Source organism: Cryptotermes secundus, unplaced genomic scaffold (genome assembly GCF_002891405.2).
Source record: "Cryptotermes secundus unplaced genomic scaffold, Csec_1.0 scaffold632, whole genome shotgun sequence".
NCBI lineage: Eukaryota > Metazoa > Arthropoda > Insecta > Blattodea > Kalotermitidae > Cryptotermes > Cryptotermes secundus.
This window is the reverse complement of record NW_019738356.1, coordinates 1,127,676-1,144,163: the sequence shown is the minus strand read 5'-3', so window position 1 is coordinate 1,144,163 and position 16,488 is coordinate 1,127,676. Positions and strand designations below refer to the sequence as shown.

General features: G+C 38.1%; 1 long non-coding RNA gene across 1 annotated transcript; it reads left to right on the top strand.

Annotated features, from left to right (window-relative positions):
- Positions 1–297: 297 nt before the first annotated feature.
- Positions 298–16,273, top strand: LOC117282822. The gene is made up of 5 exons (XR_004513712.1): positions 298–1,045; positions 4,069–4,265; positions 8,855–8,995; positions 15,299–15,483; positions 16,184–16,273. It is a non-coding gene; the product is annotated as an uncharacterized LOC117282822 (long non-coding RNA).
- Positions 16,274–16,488: the final 215 nt, after the last annotated feature.

Below are 16,488 nucleotides of genomic sequence, written 5' to 3'. Positions count from 1 at the left end.
TCATTATGCAGTTTTCTCCAACTTCCTGTCACTTCATCTCTCTTCGGTCCAAATATTCTCATCGACACCCTGTTCTCAAAGACCCTCAGTCTATGTTCCTCCTTTAATGTCAGAGACCAAGTTTCACAACGTTCACAACCATACCCGAGACTACATGTAAAAAATAGAAATTAGCCAGTAGGAAAGATGAGATTTCTGGCGCGGACATCTGAAGCTTGGTTTGCACTTTTGCGCATGCCCCGTTGAGCTTGTTGGTCATGCGTGTTGAGGGAGGTAGTCATGTGGTCATGTGTTTGGTGTTGTGGAAGAGGTTAGAGAAGACTGAACATCGGTGGTAATAGACAACTTGCATTTAGTAAGAAATAAATAATAATGCTTTTCACATTTAATGATTCTTGCCAGCAGCGAGGTTTGTGTATGCCAACGAATACTTCATGCGTATCCTTGAAAATCGGAATAGCGAATGGTGAATTTCATGGTCCTAATATGACAGTATTACGGTATTTTGTTACCGTAGCATTTCCAATGCAGCCCGTTAGTTTCACCAAGGATGAATTTGATATGTTTTTCTAATACCGTAAGATAGGCATAATAACACATGTTTCTAAAATATATATTTTACGTACTCACCAACTCACTGAAAAAAAAATGCAATAACCAATACTAAAACAAGTTTTGTCTCTTAAAAGAGATGGAACTTATGGATTGTACCGAAAGCCCATGCTTTTGGGGATTAAGGATTGTTATGATCAGTGTGAAGGAACTGGAAACTCACATCTTGGTTTGTCGAGTCTGAAATCCGATGAACAGAACTACGTAATTTGGTTTCTGGATTTACAGATCAGGTTACGCGTTGAAATGATTAATTCTGAGAATCATACCGAACCGTAGGTACTCCAAGCAGATGTTCGTGGGAACATTATCAAGTTCCAATGTGCTAAATTTCCCCATAGTGAAGTTGGAAGGGTTCCTCAGCGATATGGAGACTTGTACCGGAAACACTTTGCGGCCTAGGATCCAACAAGCCAGACATCAACAAAGAAATGTAAGTATATGTTATTTCACATATAACATAAGGGTTAATATTTCTTTATATTACGACACGAAATCCAGCATCAAGTGACACGGTAAAACATTTTTATGTTATAGGATTTGAAACATGATAGTTCCCATATATCACGTGACGTAGAATTCATAGCGGAAAATGAATTAACGTTGAACTACTATGCAATAAATGGGAATTGTCAAAATCATGTTCATGTAGAAAGTATTTCCGGAATGCGAATTTGCTGGTGAAATTATATTTTTATGTCGTTTAAATACTTAAAATCAAATTCTACGCGTATGGAAGAAACCGTTAATTGTTTCCGCTGCGGAGGAAAGTTATCATTCCAGTAATTGTTTCACATCTTGTTCGAAGCGTTTATTTTATTATCAAAGCTATATGCTTTATGCTTATCTGTTTCTAATCGTCACCTGTGTGTACATAAGCATACATATATACATATACTTACGTGTTTATTATGTGCTTAGAGGATGTGAGTCTGCCTACACAGACAAATATATGACGAGGATTGCATGATTTGGAGTTGTCAGAGGGCAGGGTGACTATTAAGATTGCGGTCTTATGGGATGTGATGCCATATAGTCTGGTAGATTGTTACCAACCTTTTGGAGGATCTGCTGCTTCCATCATCAGGAAGTTTTGGAACAACCTCCTGCTTCCATCTGTAGTGTAAAAGACTCACCCTGATGATAGAGGGTGCATGTTATTTTGAAACCCAAGTAAAGATCTGCCACACTACACGGCACCATGTCCCAGAAGATATTAATCTTAAATTTACATATGCTTCATTCTGAGCTAACAGCCGTTAGGGTGAGTGCTTTAGACTGGTTGACATTGGCTAGGGAGGGCTGGAGGGGAATATGGCAATATGCAAGGAATGGCAAACCTTAAGCACCATCATTCTGTCATCCATGGGTCTTTTTTTTATGGCCTCATTTTGAGACCTCTGAATATATACATTGACAAATGAAAAAAAAAATAATATTGCACGTGCTGTCTGATATGTAATTGATCTTGGATGAGTTAACCTTTGAAATGAAAATAATTGTTGCTCTGTAGACTGCTCGTGGTTGCAGAATTTATTTATTTTATTATCATTCATCGATCCATTCAGGTACATAACTATTTACTTACTTACTTACGGAGCTGGGCCCTTCTTGAGAAGCCGTCAAATCTGCAGCTACTCAAGAATTTCCCAGAATTTTATGGAACCCGAAGGTTCATTACCGTGTTCACAAGAGCCCTCCACTGGTCCCTATCCTGAGCCAGATCAGTCCAATCCATACCATTCCATCCTATCTCTCTAAGATCTATTTTAATATTGTCCACCCACCTATGCCTTGGTCTTCCCAGTGGTCTCTTTCCTTCTGGGTTTCCCACCAATATCCTACATGCATTCCTTTTCTCCCCAATTCGTACTACATGCCCTGCCCACCTCATCCTTTTTGACTTGATCATTCTAATTATATTTGGGAGAAGAGTACAAGTTATGAAGCTCCTCATTATGCAGTTTTCTCCAACCTCCTGTCACTTGAAGAAAGCAGTCTTCTGGGAAGAAAGCCTCAAATCTTACTCCTGTCACTTAATCTCTCTTTGGTCCAAATATCATTGTTATATTACATAAGCTAAATAACAATCAAAATATTTATAAGAAACTAATGAATGCAAAGTAAAATACAAAGCTACAATTACTGGGATACCCCAAGATCAAATTTATTATTCCTATCAAGATACTCTTCAACAGAATAAAAAGAGTTTTCTGTAAGAAAATATTTCATGTTTGGGTGCATACTGTTTGTACCATTAGTCTCCTGTAGACCCCACTTATGCAGTTTTACTAAGAAAGGCGTTCACTGTAAATATCTGAAATTTAATCAAGATCGTCAGAGTGTTTTAAGAGAATATTGCAATTTTATGTGTTGTGTCCCCCTGAAGTACCCCTGTGCTTGGAGCTGAAATGTTTATATTCACTGGTCACTGACCCATAATGGATGAACTTTATATAGACTGCATCCTGTTGTGTATATTATATTTGATTTTTATTTGTATTATAACCGTCAACACAACACAAGTGGTATGGAAGTATTTCAATTGAGATAGTGAATGTTAATGTACACTTTACTTATTTATTACAAATTATATTTATATAATACAAATAAAAATCAAATATACTGAATAAATTTGTGAACAAATCCATCCTTCTATACAGACAGACAGCGTACCAAATCCATATTTTCGCATTCAGGGGGAACAGAACATGTAAATATATTAAAATCTCTGGATGGTTTGCTTCAACATTGTAGTGCCTTCTCTTATATACTACATGTAAGAGAAAGTACAATAAAAGCTTGTATTAAATATGTGTAATCAGTAATTAAGAATTATGTGTGAAGTTAGGTGAAAGAATTTAAATTGTCAGAATTTTCCTACGTAAAAATGATAGAAAGAAAAATAGTTGCAGTTGATTTACAGCATGAGAATTTGTCCATAAAAATCTTGTCATGTTCAGTGGAAACTTCTGCTACTTAAAGGACATGAAGAATAAGATTTTACCTGTTGTAAATATATATTTGTTTTATGTAGTAATATATATAACATAAAGCTAATTAGAATCTGTGGACTGGCATAAATTCAGATTACAGATCTGTATGGATGCGGACGCCATGTAATTTGGATGACAGGTATCAAGAGTCCAGTGCAAGCAGCTACTGCTCTGTCACATACTTCTCTTCTATAATGAATGTTATTAAATTGTGTATAAAACATCTTCCAGGGTGCATCACCATTTGGTGGTGACATAGATGGTTATATCATTATCAGAAAGTTGCTACATTCTGTTTTCACTATACAGTTGGGAACTAAAATTTCCATAATGGAGATCTCATTGAAGATATGTGATTTGATTGCGTGTTCAAGGTATGATGTACTCTTAGACATGCTCTAGATAGAGTATCACCAGAGTGTACATGATTTGGAATGTGTGAGTTCATTTATATTTGCAGTTTCAGGCAGTGTTGACTCCAGCGTTCAAAACAGCCGTGAAAGTGAGGTGGGCTGTGGGTATGGAGCCTTCCCCCACCATGATTAGAGGTGGCACATCATACTTTTTTCATCCTTGGCGCAGTTCAGTTTGTGGCGGAACTTGTGGAAACCTTCGACAAGCAAGCGGATGAGGTGACGTTGAGCTAGGTGCAACCAGGTTGGTGCTGTAGTTCTTGTATGAGTGCATGGCCACCATTGTGTTGCTTCTTTTAAGAATGCTAATTTGAAAAATATAAGTTCCCCTTACTTACTCCTTGGCTTCATGGTCCTCGAAGAACCATGGTGTCTTTAATGATAGATGCAAGTTATTTTCTGTTATATGCTATTTGCCTCCATCTCTTCATTCACTACATCTTTCAGTCATCTTAAACATAAATTTCTTGTAGCTTCTTTAATTTTGTGACTTCTGATATGTAAGCATCAGTTTCTTTATGTATATGTTTTTAATGAGCTGTTTATTATTCAGTTCAGTATTTAGAATTGTAAAGCTGTTACGTAACGGGAACAGGTCGTAATTCGATTTATACACATTTCTTTCAATGTGGAACTGAGTGTTGGATGTCTCTGGAACTTTTATTTCTGGAGAGTATCCCTGGTTATGTAGAGTTCTGTGAATCTGGGTGTGTCTTTGGAACTTCGGGCTGGGTTATATGCATTTTACTGCATCACATGATACATGTGACCCACATGTAAACTGTTTGCAATGAATTTCTTTGCGCTGGCAAAAATATATGTGGCATGTATTACTGCCTACCATTTCTAACCATTTGCACTTTGTCTTTACCTCTTATTTGTATATAACTCCATCTTCCTGCAGGTGATATGTCTTGGATTATAGGACAGTCCAAGTTTTGTTTGTATAGAACAATACAAAAAAGGTAAAGTTGTCCCAGTACTTAACTAATTAAACACTACACCATGAAGGCGTATGGGGGAATGGATGTAAAGAATACAAAAACTTCTAATTTAATATAAATCTGACTTTTGACAATTTTTATGTTTCTTAAATATTACAGGCTTGATGACACATGATCTGATTACTTTAGTCATTAATTTTTAAAGCTGTATTTTCTGTAAGACACTAACCATTGTCAGCAAATTGGTAACAGTGCGGACACTCTATTCATAATGAGCATGGAAATAATGCAGAGATTATTGTAACCCAGAAAATCCTTCAGGTTTGAAATTCTCACAGTGGTAAGCTGAGCTTGGAAAAAATGTTACAGATTTAGGGAGATTTAGGAGTGAGACCAAGGCAGTGAAGAAATCAGTAGGAGGGAGGGGAATGACATAAAGAAGATCAGGCATTTAAATCCTTCTGGCATGATAATATAACCATACATCTCTATTTTGGCTACTGACTTTATGAATTTACCATCACATGATTGCTGTGTTGTATCTTTACTGTTTACATTCTTTGTCAGTTCTTCAAGTAGTGTGTGTATAGGAAAAATAGATGGCAGGAGTTGTATGTTTTCTCATATAGAAAAATTTTTATTTTAAATTATTGTGCAGATTTGTTTGTAGTTGTGGTAATGAGGTTGGAAGTAAAACGATGTGCAAGGGTTAAAATTTACAGTGGAATTACAACCCCCTACAGCTTCATGGGATGCTACTTAATCAGCTTAATTAACAATATCTGATTAATTCAGCATCCAGTACATTTAGTTCCATTGTGTACATACTCAAGCATAAGGCTCAAATTGCCGGTCACGGTAGCTGAGCGGTCTAAGGCATGTACTGTCTTCACTCACTTGGAAACCGGGATCGTGGGTTCGAATCCCACTCAGGGTGTGGATGTTTAGTTTGTGTGTGTGTGTTTTTCTGTGTTTGTGTACAGGTAGAGGCCTTGCGATGAGCTGATCACCCGCCAAGGAGTCCTACCGAATGTGTAAGATCTAGAAAAACCGAAGTGAACGGAGAAGTTCATGGAGGTAGGCCTAGGCCCACTGGGGCTGTAGTGCCAAGGGGGGGGATAAGGCTCATATTGGGGTGTTTTTCACATTTTCAGTTAGATTTTGATGATGGACATTGCCCAACTTAGAAGAACCAGATTATAGGGTTGCACAATGTTTACAGAGCTATACACAGTCTTATTCCAGGGGTACCAACCATCCACAAAGCACCAGTATTGATGTTACGACCTCGTACTTGGAACATGATGGAGCATAATATGGTGTCATGTTGCTGCAGTGTAGCTTTGATTATTAATATGAAATATTAATATATGAATCTCATGTTTGACGTCTGTTGTATTGAGCATACAGTGGAAGTCACAGAGTTTCTTTAGGGACAACTGGGTATGAGCACCAAAAGAGGAAAAACTTAAATTTTAAGTCTTAAATATTTCTAGTGTTATGTAGGATATAGCGTTCTCACAGCAGTGATTGTGGAGAGTTTGGTTTTCTTGGATATAATGCTGTGTTATCTTTTTTTAATTGCTAGTGGGGGGGACTAAGTCCCTTGTACTGTGGCCACTTCTGGCCTATTGTACCAGCTCCAGATGATAGTTAAGGGTGATTGTGGAGCAATTGGTGGAATGAAGATTGGCAGGGGAAACCAAAGTACTTGGAGAAACCTGCCCAAATGCCACTTTGTCCACCACAGATCCCACTTGTACAGACCTGGGATTGAACCCGGGCTGCCATGGTGGGAAGTCAGTGACTAACCGCTTGAGCTATGGCGCAGCCCTTGTTATCTGTTGAAATCAACTGATATTTGGGGGGAAGCATGTCGCCTCCATTTTCAGGGTTGAAGAGTAAGCCAAGCAAGTAGCCAGTATGAACTGTGCAGCAAGATTGCCCCTCAGAAACGTCATATGAGTTTCAGTGGACTATATAACATTGTATCTAAGAAGCTAGGGTTCTCCATCTCTGATACTGATGTAGAATTCCTTATCAGTTAACATTCCTGATCCTTTTCTCCTCCTACTCCTTCCTTCTAGCACACTTTTTTATCATTTTACTCAAGTCAATGGATGGGATGATTCTGATCTCTTTTACCCTTCTGCAATCCAAAGTTTGCAATTTCTTGCCAGATTTTTCCTCTCTTCAAGATGTATTCTAGTGCCTGGCTGAACTAGCCTGTTAATGGAACATCTGTACTGTACATTGATGGTCACTCGAAATATATTTTTAAACAACAAATATGGTACTTTTAATTGTTTTCATCCTGTTGCATGAATACAACTGATAATATTAATGCTACAAATTCAGCTGTCAATGCAACAGGTGTTTCTATTTACAATTCAATAATTGATCATGTAACTAAGAACATTAACCATTATGAGTCAAAACGTGCAGAGTGGTTTAAATTAATAAACATGTGTTGCATTGATGGTTGAATCTGTAAAATTAATATTATTAGCCATCAAATACAGCTCCGAAAATTGTATTCTTGCTATGCATGCACGTTTGTTAACTCTTTGAAGTTTGAAATTTGTTTAAACGGTATTTAAAAATTAACTTCTTCACAAACAGCATACTGTGTCTACATTAGAAATATCACCACTGTTTAGGGATATATTCACTGTTTATAGTAAGAATCACATGAGACACGTAAGTACATCCTGTGGACTAAGTGCATTTATTTTTTCAGTGTCAAAGTAGGTGATGCATGTACTTACCATCATGCTTTAAAGGATTTAAAGTGATATTGTTCAGAAGTAACGTCTGTTTGTATGGAATATCTGTAACATAACATTGTCATTTGAACAGGTAAATGGGAAAGAAATACCTGGCCCTCTTTTTGATTTTGATGTTCCACAATGCCAAGGATCTTGTCAAAGTGCAAAGTGGGCTCATCTTCTATCTTTCTAAAATTGAGGGAGCAAACTAAGCACAACTTTGGAATAACATTTTTGTGTGGGCTCAGGAAAAACTAAACATTACAAATGGTAAGATATGATGGTAGGAAGATAAGGAACAACATAGTAAAGTGTATGCTCATAGAAGACATAAGATTGAAATTAGCAAATTTAAACAGAAACAGAAGGAAGATTAAAGAGTACTTTGTGCCTTTGAGTTCCATAAAAGACTGGGAATTCTGGAATAGTTAAGTGACTGTTGACTTTTCCAGAAGGAATGTGTGTCATGGGGTTAATCAGTCCAATATATAAAAGTGTAAGTTTCCTGTCAGTTTTCACTGACTATGTTCCCTTCTGGAGACTGACCAGAGAATGGTGAGGGACATAACATTTGCTTTATATACTGTTGTCAGTTGGCACAGTAGTTATGCTGTGCTGTATTGATGTCAGAATATTGCATTCTGGTTGGCTGGTGGATGTTTGAAGCCCTACATCCACTCCCCCATACATCTTCATGGCATAGTACTTAATTAGTTAAGCACAGGGACAACTTTTACTTTTCTTTTCCATGAGTAAACTATCACTTTCATTATCTGTATGTTTAAATACTGTGATGAGAAGCATTTTGCTGTGAATGATATTCAGTTGCCATTACCATCTTTAGTACAGGAAGTAGTTCGTGGATGACATATGTTAACATGAAATTTACTGCATGTTGTAAGCAGTTCCTTACGAATGAATTTCAGCATTATCTTTAATGTTAGAAGCCACATATAATTTTGTTCTTTTCTTTCATGGCATTGCACTTCTTTGCTAAAAATGTATGTATTAGTTATGACTTGTGTTACTGGTAAAAGTACTGAGTGCTTAGGCTGTTTATTATAATAATTACCAATCTAAGAATGTTGAATCATGTCACTTATTTTGTTCTTCTTTTACAGGAACTATTAAAGCTTGTGTACTCATTTAAAATATCTTTTCATCCCATGAAATGGAAGAAATACCGTATGAGCTCAGAGATCATTCTTTGGGACTTAACTGTGGCATTTGGGACTATGCTTCTTCCATCACGTGCAACTTTGGTTTGTATAGAAAGTATGATTGTAATTCTGGTTACATAAAAGGCATTTTAAGGAGTCCTTGAGAGGAAGGACACCACTCCAGGAATTAGTTCAATATATTTCTGCAATGCTTTCCGTTCTGTAGATGTACATGTATGTCCTTTAACTTGTTAGTGTGTGTCCTATAAGAAATGTTGACTCCATCAAGTGAAACTTCAAATACATAATTTATATGCGAATTGAAGGAAGCAATAGTAAAATAAGTTATAAGATAGGTGATATTTATTTATTTATTTATTTTGTCTCTATAGATCATTGTTACATGATATAGGACTCAGAATGCGAAGGGTTAAAGTCAGAATTCAGTAGTATAAATTCCAATTATACTTTAATGGTAACTGTTAAACATAAAATTAATTAAGAATCCTAACCTCAATAACTTGAAAGTCCTAGGAAGGACTGCTATGTTTTGTTCTGAGACACTAGATTTGATAGTGGTACAGCTGTATAAAGAAAATGTTTTCAGTAAAGCTTGCCTATATAAGGAAACATTGTCAGAGATACCTAACCTCTCTTTTATACTGAATTTCTTTCAATCACATCTTGACCAGTGACAGCTGATGGTTAAGTGATTTGGCCGTGGACATGACATATTTTGTATTGTATTGTATTGGAGAGGGTGGGTTTCCCCATGCACTTAGACCATCTGTTGGTCCATTGTGCATCCCCCTATGATATTCTACCAGTCTCTATTCCCTACCGGTACTGCTGCGTGCCATCAGTCCCGACTCAGCCAGTGAGTTCGGCCTCTACTGGCTGAGCGGTATCTCGATGCTTCCCCCATCTACCAGAAGCGTTAGAGACTACTGTTGGGCGGGAAATGTCCTGAATTTGGCTCAGTGGTCCCCTTGGGACATGAGGTTCTTTTACGTGCCGTAAAGCTACAACATGGGACACACGGCTTAAAGTCCCTCACGGAGGACTTGTTCCCTGAATTTTTCCGCCCTTAAAAATTCCACAACCTCCGCCGGCGTACCTTGAGTCACGAGGTGGGAACGTTACCCCTAGACTACGGAGGCCGCTTGGACAGGACATAAGTTTTACTAATAGCTACTGTTTAGACATTTCTACCATACTCCAGATTTTACCATGCACATTTTGTATTCGCCTCTAGTATTAACATGCAGTCACACATAATTCTGAATGATCTCAGCTGCAACAGATGTGCGGAACCTTTGAAGGAAACTGTGGAAATCTCTAGCTACATTTTCCACACATACCACCCCCATCAATCCACTATGATGTAGATGAATAGGCACACTATCATCAGTGGAAACCTCTTTTTGACAAAGATCAAGACTACAGTGCCAACTGACATAAGTACTGTACACTCCTGCATGTCGTTATTACCCCTCATTAGCAACACCCCCAACTGCACCTGCTACATAATGACAGAATGACGAGTCTTAAACTTTTGTATATGTGAATTATTGTTACATTACATATTCAGTATTTCATATATTAATGCGATCACATTAAAGCATGAATTGATCAGGAGTGAACCTTAGGAACTTCTCTAGTGCTGTATAACAAACAGTTTTCGATATAGATTATTAAGATTGATTCAGCTGTGGGGGTTACTTTAAGCTTTATCAGCTAGGTGGGTTATTTTGCATGAATTGGCATGTTGAGACAAATGCTGCATATCAAAAATACATACATAGAAAAAATACAAACTGGTTTGTTTCTTCTGAGCTCTGCTGTTCAATGAAACTTAAAAATAATACAAATTTCAGCTCAAACACATTTATTTCTTCAGTAGTTTTTCAAGCATGCATGTGACAGATAAAAAACTATGTCACTGAGCAAGCTGGCAGAAGCAATAATGCCTCTGATTTATATTCTGAAGGCATCTGTCTTCAGTCTCTGCTGGTTCACTGATTATCCTTATGGAGGTATTTTGTGGTTTCTCTCATCCCTTCAGGGAAATGCTTGGATAGTACATAACCACTTCTCTTCACATACATTTAAATTCATGGTTCACTAATCATTCTACCATTCAGTGCTATGTAGTCTTAACTACCGACAGGGTTAAAACACCAACAGAAGCATAAGCACATTTTCTGGTGTCTGGCTGCGAACTGCAGAGTTATACCAACCATTACAATTAATCACAGATATTAACTTTTTAAGGTCTCCATGGAAGATTATGTTGCAGTTGTAACTAAGAAACTGGTGAATGGACTGATAAATGGGTTCATTCAGGAATGTATGTCAGGAAGTAATTCATCCTTCGACCCAACCAAGGGCAATAGGCAGAAACTATAAGCTACAGCAGAATCTTCATGGAAATAGTGACAAAAAAGGAATTTCCTGAGTTCATCACCACATATCTCATTGACAGGTATATTTTCTGAAATCTTTCCCCCGTGTACAGTCATGACATATCCTTGTATATAAAAACCTACAGCTTGATATTGTGCCATCATGCAGATTGGTGCAGGGAAACAGACAGTTGTAAAATCACTGCATCATAGGAAACACGTGGAAGATAGAGGAATGCATAGGCAGGGACAGAGGTCACCTCAAGGATATCATATTCAAGAAATAAGTGGAATGCTATGTATTTTAAGGTGGCATATTTGTAATTTGGTAAATACTGATCCTTTGTTTAATTACCGAGTTTTTAAAGTCACCTGTTTCTCTGCTCCACTTTGTATAACAGTCAAGAGTTGTTAGTAATTATAGATAAAACTACCAGGCAGCAGTGGGAGGTAGGTGTGTCTCAATTTCAGTTCTGACTTTTGCTTATAAAAGAATATTCCATTGCATGAATATGGATATTAACTAAAATTATCTTTTAATGTCTACAAGAGTGTGTGATTGGAGCAGTTATCTGTGTTAACTGCAGCAAGAGGTGAGAATTATATATTTCAAAGCTTCTACACATTTCTTACCTTTGAGGTTATTCAGAATAATGTGAGGCTGCATTTTGATACAAGGGAAGGTTACAAGGCATACATGGAAAAAAAATGACACGAATGGTGCTGATGTTAAAATAATACTATTAGTGAAATTTATGAAGTGTGTTAGTGTTTATTTTTAAACTCAGGGCAAAATCGCACAAGCATTGACTGTTAACAGTTGTACATATTGTGGCTAAAAAGATTGAGGTTTAGGTGTTTTTAATGAAGTTTGTTTTTATAGGCAGCCTGTACAAAACACATTTTCTCTGTATACCAGCACTGCTTAGTGCAGACTGTCTTTTCAGCAAGTTAATGTCTTGGTATAAAAAGCTGCCTTTCCAGCACTTTCCATGTTATTGAGGTCAGGTATTTTCGAGGAAGTTTATGTTTAAGAGACTGTGTTAAAATGCCAGCATGTTGTAAGGTAGTTGTATATGCATGTTATGCTTCTGTTAATGAGTGCTGTATAACATATAGATTTTGGATTGTTAACTGTGAAATATATTTTATTTAAAATGTATATAATTGGAAACCTCAAATATTATCTTTGTTATCCATGTTGTAAGCCAACAAAACATTCACTTCATGTATTTATACTTTACCAGTTCACCAACCAGCAAGCTATTTGACTGACTCCATGGAGTCCATGGAGCTAATAGTTGCTCAGCTAGTCAGATTCTCAGCATTATGTGTAATCTGAAGGTTCATTATGTTCACACTGTTGGATCCTATTCTGAGCCACATGCATCCAGTTAACACCATTCTACTTTGTAGTTCTTTAAGATCAGTTAATCTGTGTCTAGGTTTATGAAGTGGTCTCTTCATCATCATAATTGGCAAAACAGCCCTTTTTGAGTCTTAGAATATTCTGCCGGATTTGTCTTGAATTAGACCATCTGGTTTTCGTTTCTTTGGATTTTGCAGCAGTAATTATTTTCACAAAGCAAGGTCCTTGGGTCCAACCCCAGCCTAGAGAACCAGGTCCCTTTATTTATGTCCACTAGTGACAGGGTGACCCAGTTATACCCCCAGACACTGGGTTCCATTTTTGTTGCCTTCTACGACTCACAGGGCTTGGAGGTATTCCAACCTGCTGCCACACTGGAATTATGTTCATGTCGCTGGATGCTGCTCTGAACCACATGAGTCCAGTCCACACCCTCAGGACTTTATAGTTTTTAAGATTCCTTTTTATATTATCCTCCCTTCAAGGGCTATATGCTTGAAGTGATCTGTTGTCATCATGTTTTTGACTAAAATTCCCTATAAATTTATCATAAATGCATGCTCGTACGCCCCACACATTTCATCCTTCTTGAGTTTATCATCCCAATAATGTTTCACATCTGGGAATGCAGCAGTTTTGTTGGGCGTGCATTAGAGATGAGGTGACACATCTGAGTGTGTCAAGAACACCACTACACAGTTACGGTCCGTCCAGAATAATTTTTGACGACATTCTATGCCTTTCCATATATCTGTAAACTTTGTTCACCCTGTGGTTAGATTATGTGGCTGGAGTAATTAACCTCTGGGTTATATACAAGGAGGGTACTTTCTTGACCTGCTGAATGACTGTTTGCTTGTCCATAATTACTCTTCTCCATGGACTTGGTTATTTTACTTCCAACTCAGGTCCACTATGGAAAGTAATGCAAAATACTGTTGCATTTATGCGTGTAATTAAACAATTTATTCAGTGAAGATTACTGTCCTGTGCTACCCTGAAGATGGAAGCAGTACGTTCCTCCGAAACGTCGTTGAAGTGCTGTTAGACTATTTGGCATTACGTACAAGAATATAGTAATCTTCATAGTCACTTCTGTGAGAACCTCATATTCTACATTTAATAATCATTATATTTGTTTAAATGTTTATGCCAAACTTTTTGCGGTGGGTAGCACCCAAACTTAGTATTCTGGAGGTCCTGGGTACAAACATTGATCTAGATGGAGACTGCCCGCCCTGGTAGACATTGTCACGGGTTTTTTTAGTTCCGTCAAGCGAATGCTGAAATAGTATCTCTAATTAGATCATGATTGCTTGCTTATACGTCATTATCAATTTACTCCTTACTAATCAGCTTTTATGTTTAATTGTACTGATCAGTCATTCTTGGAGCTGAGCCCTTCTTGGGAAGACACTAATTGTGCAGCTACTCAATTTCCCAGCAATTTATGGAACCCAAAGGTTCATTATGCCGGTCATGGTAGCCGAGCGGTCTAAGGCATGTACTGTCTTTGCTCGCTTGGAAACCGGGATCGTGGGTTCGAATCCCCCTCGGGGCATGGATGTCTAGTTTGTGTGTGTGTGCGTTTTTCTGTGTTTGTGTACAGGTAGAGGCCTTGCGATGAGCTGATCACCTGCCCAAGGAGTCCCACCGAATGTGTAAGATCTAGAAAAACCGAAGTGAACGGAGAAGTTCATGGAGGTAGGCCTAGGCCCACTGGGGCTGTAGTGCCGGGGGGGGGGGAAGGTTCATTACTGTCTTCACAAGAGCCCTCCACCTGTCCCTATCCTGAGCCAGATCGATCCAGTCCATACCATCCCATTGTATCTCTCTTAAGATCCATTTTGATACTGTTCACCCACCTATGTCTTGGTCTTCCTGGTTGTCTCTTTCTTTCCCACCAATATCCTATATGCATTCCTCTTCTCCCCGATTCATGTTACATGCCCTACCCATCTCATCCACCTTGACTTGATTATTCTAATTATATTTGGCAAAGGGTAGAAGTTATGAAGCTTCTCATTATGCAGTTTTCTCCAACTTCCGATCATTTAATTTCTCTTCGATCCAAATATTTATCTTCAGCACTCTGTTCTCAGTCCCCTGCAGTCATGTTTCTCCCTTAATGTCAGAAATTATTTTTCACACCCCTACAGAACCAGAGGTAAAATTATGTATTATTTACTGACATGATCAGCATTTAACTCTGATGGTAGTGTCATTAAATAATACATGAATAATACTTAAATATTTCAGCTGCGCGGATTCATGTCCTGGAAGTGATCAGATCTCTACACATATTTATTGCTAGTCTCTAAAGCCCTTCTTCCATTCAGTTTGTATCTGGACTTTTTGCATGTGTTGACCATGAAAGTTCCGTAACCCATGGATTGCAGAACACATGCTGTCATCTGCCGGTCGCTTTGCGAACTCACTTAGAGCGGTTATGAAATGCGCATGGATTTCTCACTTGTTCGTTTGTTTATTTTGTTTTTTTGTACCACACAGTATTGCCTATTTATTTTCTGTGTTGTCTGATACACGTTTATCACTGTGCAATTTAGTTAGATATATTATTTACGTATTTATCTGTAATTATTTTTTTTATCTCCCTCGTGCCTGCCACAGGTGGGTAACCCAGTGCTTGCTGGCAACTGATCCGTGTGTTGAACTGCCACAGTTTGAGTGCGCGTTCGTGAGCGGTCGCGTGTCGTGTGTCCATTGTGCTTGGTTACGCTTGTGTTAGAAGATTGTGTTGTTTTGAGTGTGTGAGTCTGTGTTTGTGAAGACTATGCACAGAGACAGCTGACCGGGTAGGAAAATATTAAATGTTAATACTTTATATGTGTATCATGTATATGATAAAAGACCTTACACGTGGATGCATCATGACAGCTTCGTTGTACGCTAAAATCCCCCATTTGGAATGGTTTTCAATCTGAAGGGGCAAAAGGCGGATAAGCTGACATGAATTGCATGTTTTGAGGTTGTTTCTTCTTTTGGATCTTTGCACCATGTGGATGTGGGCTATGTTTCGGAGGTACATGCTGCCTCCATATTCAGGGTCCAAATGAGTAGGGTTGTTGGGCGTTCATGCGTATGTAGGTTATTGAGTTAACAGAATGGGGCAACTACTAACATATGTATGCGTGCATTGTTTTATTATCATTAACTGTTAAATTTATTTATATATTTTTTGTCTTTAAGGGCTTAACTTTTGCATCTCTAATCCGGATGACCTCCCCCCAGTAATCCGGCCTAACTAGGGTTTACTATGTGTATATACACATCACATTGATTCTAAGTTTGGGTGCAGCAAGTACCTCCGAAACGTCGGTAACACTGCCCACATTCACAAAATCCAAAGACCGAAGAGCAGAATAAGTGAACCGTCTTGAAAATCTAAAGTAAGAGTTCCTGTGAAGCAAGCAGTGTGTTAACCCAGAAGACTGCTTGCTTCATAGTCACCTCCGTGAAAACCTCAAATCTTACAAAGTAGTCCTATGTTTGTAGTTTGTTTAGTGACTCCCATTAACTCGACTGTATAGTGTCGAATGATAAAAGATGCGAAAGGAAGTGGTCGTGGAGGGATTACAAATTATGAAGTTGCTGATTAAGTGATAGCGGCAGCAATATTTCACATAACGTGGATCCTACTTTCGTGTGACGTCAAAATATAGGCTTAGACGTAGGTTAACATTTCGAAGATCCGTTCTGTTACCATCTTCAGTTCACTAATATATCGAGTTACACAAGAAGGTGACGTAAGCATAACCCATGTTTCCTGGAGAACTTCCTGCCTGCATGTTCAGGATCCA